This window comes from Salvelinus sp. IW2-2015, linkage group LG19 (genome assembly GCF_002910315.2).
Source record: "Salvelinus sp. IW2-2015 linkage group LG19, ASM291031v2, whole genome shotgun sequence".
NCBI classification, from domain to species: Eukaryota; Metazoa; Chordata; class Actinopteri; order Salmoniformes; family Salmonidae; genus Salvelinus; species Salvelinus sp. IW2-2015.
The window spans coordinates 14,842,271-14,849,930 of NC_036859.1; positions in this window are offsets into that span (position 1 = coordinate 14,842,271).

Below are 7,660 nucleotides of genomic sequence, written 5' to 3' on the forward strand. Positions count from 1 at the left end.
ACGGCGGCTGGMTGCCAGGGGTTCTTACTCCAGCTGGAGCTGTACCTGGCTACCGTTCGTCCGACTCCCTCGGGGGAGGAGAGCGTGAGCGTCCTCGTCTCCTGTCTGACGGGTTGAGCCCTGGAGTGGGCCAACGCAGTGTGGAGTGGCCCAGACTCGGCGAGGGATCACTACCCCGAGTTCACCCGCCGGTTCCGGACCGTGTTCGACCACCCACCGCTTACTGAAAGAGTAAGCGATGAATGGCTGCAAAGCTCTTTCGGGACCCTCTCCATTATGGTAAGCCTCGTAAATGCGGCTTTAATGCTGCAATCCTGACTCGGCCCTGCTGATCACTTGCCTCCCAGGGGCTGGTGGCAAGCTTCTTAAAGAGGCTACAGAGGTCTCAAGGCTGCTCACTATGCTCCAGACGGACATGGCACGTGTCAACGGATAGGCTTTGGCTTCAGTGGGGACTTCATGCCACCATCCCTGGCTGACACAGTTAAAACTGCCACCGCCAGCTCAGAAAATATTCTTGGCGCTCCCCTTCACACCAGATTCCATCTTTTGGCCAGGAGTTGACAACATCATACAGCAGACTACAAAACTGCGCAAAGACAGAGAGACTTTTCAGGAGTTCTCGGCAACTATGCGCCTTACCGCCACCCCTCAGAGGAACTGGAAAACAGGGCAGCATGTCTCGAGGGCGCTCCAGCAACGTATTGGCGCCCCTCCTCCCCCGCCAAGACAGCAGGGGAAGGGAAATGGGAACCAGCATTTTACACCCTGACAACACAAGTACAGGCATCGTGACCACCCTTACAAGCAGCAGCACGCGGCTTAGAAGGATGTCCTCCTGAGGTGCTGGCGGTCATCTTCCGTTTCTCCCTGGGTACTGGACACAGTCCTGGGGGGTACAAACTCCAGTTCCGAGGCCGACCGCCACCCTACAGGGGTATCTGGGTCACCTCGGTGACTGACGGGGTCAGAAAGGAGACACTCTGGTTGGAGATAGCCTCACTTCTGAAGAGGGATGCAATCAGAAAAGTAGAGCCACTAGAATAGCTAATTGGGTTCTACTCCAAGTACAGTATTTCATTGTTACAAAAAAAGGACGGCAGCTTCTGGCCGATCCTGGACCTGTGAGGCCTCAACAAATGTTTAAAGGAGGTCAAGTTGAAGATTCTCTCGCCAGCATGGGTGTTGCAAGCAATCTCAAGCGGCCAGTGGTTCACCATGCTCAACCTGAAGGATGCGTACTTCCACATTCCTGTTCATTGAGCTCACCACGCCCTCCATTTCGTAAATCTGACCACAATTCTATCCTCCTGATTCCTGCTTACAAGCAAAAATTAAAGCAAGATGCACCAGTGACTCGCTCTATAAAAAAGTGGTCAGATGAAGCAGATGCTAAACTATAGGACTGTTTTGCTATCACAGACTGGAACATGTTCCGGGAATCTTCTGATGGCATTGAGGAGTACACCACATCAGTCACTGGCTTTATCAATGAGTGCATCGAGGACGTCGTCCCCACAGTGACTGTACGTACATACCCCAACCAGAAGCCATGGATTACAGGCAACATTCGCACTAAGGTAAAGGGTAGAGCTGCCGCTTTCAAGGTGCGGGACTCTAACCTGGAAGCTTATAAGAAATCCTGCTATGCCCTCCAACGAACCATCAAACAGGCAAACCATCAATACAGGGCTAAGATTGAATTGGACTTTTCCACCAGACTGTGCCCTCAAAATTCCTGCAGTAACTGACCTTATGTTTTACTTATTTATAGACCTGAAATGGTCATGTGTTGGTCTCCATTCACTACTGCAATATTGCTTTCTTGCTTAATTCCCATGGATTTTAAAAGCCTTTTTTTGTACTATTTATTTGTGTCTGGAAAGAAGATGGTGGGAATAAAGATTGATGATGTTTGTGATGACAGGTAGCAGAAAAAATGAACAATGGTGAAATGAGAGTGAGTGAGAATGAAAGGGGCGGCAGGTAACTATTTTAAATTTACAAGACCTTTGGAAAAGCAATGGGAAACCCATTAGCTCGAACTATGCAAATCTTGTCATGGGGAAATTAGAAGTTTATTTTATTTATGAAAATAATCCTTACAAAGATCATGTTAAATATTGGACCCACTATACAGACACTTGCTTTTGCAATTGCAATTGTTCCGAAATTAAATTAAACACATTTCTTAACTACATTAACTCTAGAGAACAATCAATTTCCTTCACTACGGAAAAGAACATTAACTCTATAAATTTCTTAGATGTGCTTGTTACAAAGAAGGGACAATCTCTAAGTACTACAGTTGATAGAAAACCTACAGATAACTATCAGCTGTCAGTTTAGTATTTTTATCAACCTCTCCCCCTAAAAATTGGTTTACCAGTCAGCCAACTTCATAGATTGGGTCGCATCTGTGACATAGAGGAAGAATATGATAGGCAATGAAAATCTCTCCTTGAGCGTTTCTGRTTGAGAGGATACCCCAATACCTGGCTTAAGTCAAAACCTTGAACAGAAGCCAGTTACTTAACTCCTAACAAAAACAGAAGAAAACTTTTTTTGTTGTCAACTATATACACTGCTCAAAAAAATAAAGGGAACACTTAAACAACACAATGTAACTCCAAGTCAATCACACTTCTGTGAAATCAAACTGTCCACTTAGGAAGCAACACTGATTGACAATAAATTTCACATGCTGTTGTGCAAATGGAATAGACAAAAGGTGGAAATTATAGGCAATTAGCAAGACACCGCAAAAAGAAGTGATTCTGCAGGTGGTGACCACAGACAACTTCTCAGTTCCTATGCTTCCTGGCTGATGTTTGGGTCACTTTGAATGCTGGCGGTGCTCTCACTCTAGTGGAGCATGAGAGGAGTCTACAACCACACAAGTGGCTCAGGTAGTGCAGTTCATCCAGGATGGCACATCAATGCGAGCTGTGGCAAAAAGGTTTGCTGTGTCTGTCAGCGTAGTGTCCAGAGCATGGAGGCGCTACCAGGAGACAGGCCAGTACCAAGGAGACGTGAGGAGGCCGTAGGAGGCACACAACCCAGCAGCAGGACCGCTACCTCGCTTTGTGCAAGGAGGTGCACTGCCAGAGCCCTGCAAAATGACCTCCAGCAGGCCACAAATGTGCATCATACCAGGCCGAACACAAAACCCCAACATAGAAAATCACACATAGACAGCCCACCCCAACTCACGCCCTGACCAACTAAATAAATACAACTAAATAAATACAAGAAAAAGGAAAAACAGGTCAGGAACGTGACAATAGGCAAGTTACAGATAGGCAAGTTGCAGTAGATTGTGTAGAATACAGCATATATATATGAGTAATGTAGGATATGTTAACATTCTTTTAAAGTGCCGTTATTTAAAGTAACTAGTGATACTTCTATGTAAACATTATTGTAGTGGTGATATTTAAAGTGACTAGTGATACCTTTATTAAGTCCATTTATTTAAGTGGAGAGAGATTTGAGTCTGTATGTTGGCAGCAGCCTCTCTATGTTAGTGATGGCTGTTTAACAGTCTGATGGCCTTGAGATAGAAGCTGATTTTCAGTCTCTCGATCCCAGCTTTGATGCACCTGTACTGACTTCGCTTTCTGGATGTTTCCTGAAGTCCACGATCATCTCATTTGTTTTGTTGACGTTSAGTGAGAGGTTATTCTCCTGACACCACACTCCGAGGGCCCTCACCTCCTCCCTGTAGGCTGTCTCGTCGTTGTTGGTAATCAGGACTACCACTGTAGTGTCGTCTGCAAACTTGATGATTGAGTTTGAAGCGTGCATGGCCACGCAGTCATGGGTGAACAGGGAGTACAGGAGATGGCTGAGAACGCACCCTTGTGGGGCCCCAGTGTTGAGGATCAGCGGGGTGGAGATGTTGTTTTCTACCTTCAACACCTGGGGGCGGCCCGTCAGAAAGTCCAGGACCCAGTTGCACAGGGCGGGTTTGAGACCCAGGGTCTCGAGCTTAATGACGAGTTTGGAGGGTACTATGGTGTTAAATGCTGATCTGTAGTCAATGAACAGCATTCTTACATAGGTATTCCTCTTNCTGTAGTCAATGAACAGCATTCTTACATAGGTATTCCTCTTGTCCAGATGGGATAGGGCAGTGTGCAGTGTGGTTGCGATTGCATCGTCAATGGACCTATTGGGGCCGTAAACAAATTGGAGTGGGTCTAGGGTATCAGGTAGGGTGGAGGTGATATGGTCCTTGAATTGGCTCTCAAAGCACTTCATGATGACAGAAGTGAGTGCAACGGGGCAATAGTCATTTAGTTCAGTTACCTTAGCTTTCTTGGGAACAGGAACAATGGTGGCCATCTTGAAGCATGTGGGAACAACAGACTAGGATAGGGATTGTTTGAATATGTCCGTAAACACACCAGCCAGCTGGTTTGCGCATGCTCTGAGAACGCGGCTAGGGAGGTCGTCTGGGCCGGCAGCCTTGCGAGGGTTAATACGTTAAATGTTTTACTCACTTTGACCACGGAGAAGGAGAGCCCACAGGCTTTGGTAGCGGGCCGTGTCAGTGGCACTGTATTGTCCTCAAAGCGAGCAAAGAAGTTTGTCTGGGAGCAAGACGTCGATGTCTGCGACGGGGCTGGTTTTCTTTTTGTAATCCGTGATTGACTGTAGACCCTGCCACATACGTGTTTTAGCTGTTGAATTGCTACTCTACTTTGTCTCTATACTGACCCTTAGCTTGTTTGATTGCCTTGCAGAGAGAATTGCTGCACTGTCTGTATTCGGTCGTGTTTCCGGTCGCCTTGCCATGATTAAAAGCGGTGGTTTGCCGGGTTGCTGTACCGACTCTGACAACATATCCCGAGTGAGCCATGTTTACGTGAAACAGAGAATGTTAGAATCTCTGATGTCTCTCTGGAAGGCAACTCCTGCCCTAATTTCGTCCACCTTGTTATCTAGAGATTGGACATTGGCGAGTAATATGCTCGGAAGCGGTGGATGGTGTGCTCGCCTTCTGAGTCTGAGCAGTAGGCCGCTCCGTCTGCCTCTCCTGCGGCGACCTCGTTGTTTTGGGTCGGCCTCTGGGATTAGATCCCATGTCCAGGGTGGAGGTCCGAACAAAGGACCCGCTTCGGGAAAGAAGTATTCCTGGTCGTAATGATGGTAAGTTGACATCACTTTTATATCCAATAGTTCTTCCCGACTGTATGTAATATCACTTGAGATTTTCTGGGCTAACAATGTAAGAAATAATACATAAAAAACAAATAACTGCATCGTTTTCTAAGGACCTGAAGCGAGGCGACCATCTCTGTCGGCGCCATCTTCCATGGCATCAAGTCTATTGTCAATAAACACTGGTATATACTATCATCAGACTCCTCTTTATATCAAATCAAATCAAATCAAAATGTATTTGTCACATACACATGGTTAGCAGATGTTAATGCGAGTGTAGCGAAATGCTTGTGCTTCTAGTTCCGACAATGCAGTAATAACCAACAAGTAATCTAACTTTCATCCATTCCCATTATTAAAGTGGGCTGAGTTGAGTCAGTATGTTGGCAGCAGGATGGCCTTGAGATAGAAGTGTTTTTTCAGTCTCTCGGTCCCTGCTTTGATGCACCTGTACTGACCTCGCCTTCTGGATGATAGGGGGTGAACAGGCAGTGGCTCGGGTGGTTGTTGTCCTTGATGAACTTTATGGCCTTCCTGTGACCATCGGGTGGTGTAGGTGTCCTGGAGGCAGGGTAGTTGCCCCCGGTGATGCGTTGTCCAGACCTCACTACCCTCTGGAGAGCCTTACGGTTGTGGGCGAGCAGTTGCCGTACCAGGCGTGATACAGCCCGACAGGATGCTCTCGATTGGGCATCTGTAGAAGTTTGTGAGTGCTTTTGGTGACAAGCCGAATTTTCTTCAGCCTCCTGAGGTTGAAGAGGCACTGCTGCGCCTTCTTCACAACCGTGTCTGTGTTTGTGGACCAATTCAGTTTGTCCGTGATGGTACACCGAGGAACTTAAAACTTTCCACCTTCTCCACTACTGTCCCGTCGATGTGGATAGGGAGTGCTCCTTCTGGATTCCTTCTGGTTTCTGAAGTCCACAATCATCTCCTTGTTTTGTTGAGTGTGAGGTTATTTTCCTGACACCACACTCCGAGCCCTCACCTCTCCCTGTAGGCCGTCTCGTCGTTGTTGGAATCAAAGCCTACCACTGTAGTGTCGTCCGCAAACTTGATGATTGAGTTGGAGGCGTGCATGCCACGCAGTCGTGGTGAACAGGGAGTACAGGAGAGGGCTCAGAAGCACCCTGTGGGGCCCCAGTGTTGAGGATCAGCGGGTGGAGATGTTGTTACCTACCCCACCACCTGGGGTGGCCCGTCAGGAGCCAGGACCCAGTTTTACAGGCGGGGTCGAGACCAGGGTCTCGAGCTTGATGACGATTTGGAGGGACTATGGTGTTAAATGCTGAGCTGTAGTCGATGAACAGCATCCACATAGGTATTCCTCTTGTCCAGATGGGTAGGGCAGTGTGCAGTGTGGTTCGATTGCGTCGTCTGGACCTATTGGGTCGGTAAGCAAATTGGATGGGCTAGGGGGTCAGGTAGGTGGAGGTGATATGGTCCTTGATAGTCTCTCAAAGCACTTCATGATGACGAAGTGAGTGCTACGGGGCGGTAGTCGTTTAGTCAGTTACCTTTCTTGGGAACAGAACAATGGTGGCCTCTTGAAGCATGTGGGAACACAGACTGGGATACGATTGATTGAATATGTCCTTAAACACACCAGCCAGCTGGTTGCGCATGCTCTGAGACGCGGCTGGAATGCGTCTGCCTGCAGCTTGCGAGGGTTAACACGTTTAAATGTTTTACTCACCTCGCTGCAGTGAAGGAGAGCCTGCAGGTTTGGTAGCGGGCCGGTCAGTGGCACTGTATTGTCCTCAAAGCGAGCAAAAAAGTTATTTGTCTGCTGGGAGCAAGACATCCTGGTCCGCGACGGGGCTGTTTCTTTTTGTAATCCGTGATTGACTGTAGACCCTGCCACATACCTCTGTGTCTGAGCTGTTGAATTGCGACTCTACTTTGTCTCATACTGGACCTTAGCTTGTTTGATTGCCTTGCGAAGAATAGCTACACTTTTGTATTCGGTCATGTTTCCGGTCACCTTGCCCTGGTTAAAAGCAGGGTTCGCCGCTTTCAGTTTCACGCGAATGCTGCCATCAATCCACAGTTTCTGTTTGGGAATGTTTTAATCGTTGCTGTGGTACGACATCGTCAATGCACTTTCTAATGAACTCGCTCACCGAATCAGCATATTCGTCAATGTTGTTGTTGGACGCAATGCGGAACATATCCCAATCCACGTGATCGAAGCAGTCTTGAAGCGTGAATAGATTAGTCGGACCAGCGTTGAACAGACACTGAGCGCGGGAGCTTGCTGTTTTAGTTTTTGTGTAGGCTGGAAGCAACAAAATGGAGTCGTGGTCAGCTTTCCAAAGGAGGGCGGGGAGGGCCTTATATGCATCGCGGAAGTTAGTATAACAATGATCCAAGGTTTTACCAGCCTGTGAGCACAATCGATATGCTGATAGAATTTAGGGAGTTTGTTTTCAGATTAGCCTTGTTAAAATCCCCAGCTACGATGAATGCAGCCTCAGGGGGTGTTTCCAGT